This window comes from Microtus ochrogaster, chromosome 10 (assembly GCF_000317375.1).
Source record: "Microtus ochrogaster isolate Prairie Vole_2 chromosome 10, MicOch1.0, whole genome shotgun sequence".
NCBI lineage: Eukaryota > Metazoa > Chordata > Mammalia > Rodentia > Cricetidae > Microtus > Microtus ochrogaster.
The window spans coordinates 24630378-24631913 of NC_022016.1; positions in this window are offsets into that span (position 1 = coordinate 24630378).

The window sequence follows — 1536 nt, forward strand, 5'->3', positions numbered from 1 at the left end:
GTGAGTTCGAGACCAACCTGGTCTACAGAGCTAGTTCCAGGACAGGCTCCAAAGCCACAGAGAAACCCTGTCTCGGAAAAAAAAAAAAAAAATGTAGGGGGCTGGAGAACTGACTGGCTCATGGATTAAGAGTATTGACTGTTCTTCCCCAGGACCTGGGTTCAGTTCTCGGCACCCATATAGCCAGGATCTGATATATTTTTCTAGCTTCCACACACAGACAGCGTGAAAGTGCTGCACAGACATACGTGGAGGCAAAACACTAATGCACAAAATAATAAAAGGTTTTAAAGAAAAAGTATATAAAGTTTTCAGTGTACATTTCAGGAATGTTAAATGTACTTAACTTTGTTGTTCAACATCTCTCAGTCATTTTCATCTTGTAAAAGGTGAACTTCATCCATTTTCTTAAAGACTTTTGTTTTTTGAAACTGTATAGCTCTTTCTGTCCTGGAAATTGCTCTATAGACCAGGCAGGCCTTGAACTCAGAGATCTGCCTGCCAAGGGCTGGGATTAAAGGCGTGTGCCCCCACCACCCAGTGAAAAAGAATATTTTAAATTATGTGTATATGGGTGTGTATGTTCATGTGCGTGCAAGTGCTGGAGGAGGCCAGAGGTATTGAGTCCCCCCTAGAGCTGGAGTTAATAGGCAGTTGTGAGCCACCCACACAAGTGCTTGCTGGATTATAGAGCAGCTTCTCTCTTGTTTTGTTTTAATTTTTTGAGACAGGATTATACTATGTCTCCTGTGTTAGGACAATTCTGCCTATTTCTCCCGAGAGTAAAGTAGTTCTGTTTTTAATTTTTGAGGAATTAAAAATGTATTTTATGCAATGACATCACAATTATAGAAAGACATATTGCCTGGGTTTTATTTTTTTATTTGAGTATGGGTATTTTGCATGTATGTCTGTACACCACTTGCAGGCCAGAAACCTTCAGTTATCAGAAGAAGGTGTCTGGTCTCCTGGAACTGGAGTTACAGATGGTTGTCCATTTCCATGAAGGTGCTGGGAATTGAACCCTGGTCTTCTGGAAGAACAGCTACTGCTCTTATCAACTGAGCCATCTCTCCAGACCCTGTTGCCTTTTTCTAAATTTCAGATTGTTAGGCCTGCCATTGGTGGTGTGTGCCTTTAACCCCAGTGTGTGGAGCCCAGACAGGACTGTTGCCACAAATTCCTGGCCAGCTTGGTCAACATAATATATTCCAGGACGGGCAGGAGTACATAGTGAGAACCTGTCTCCAGTAACAAGCAAACAGACGATTGTGGGTGGGGGATGATACTGAGGTTTTTCCTGGGGGCTTTCACTAGCACATGCTGTGTCAAACTTGGTACTGTCACCCAGGGTGACTCCTGATCCTCAGGCTGCTTCCTCTCAGTTGTAGACCTGGGCCACCACTAATCTGATCTTAAAAGATTGGTCTTTAATTTTAATTACTTTAGTTCTTATATTCGGTCATTGATCCACTTTGAGGTTTGTTTGTTTTTGAAACGGAGTCTCACTGTGTTTCCCAGGCTGGCCTCTTAGTC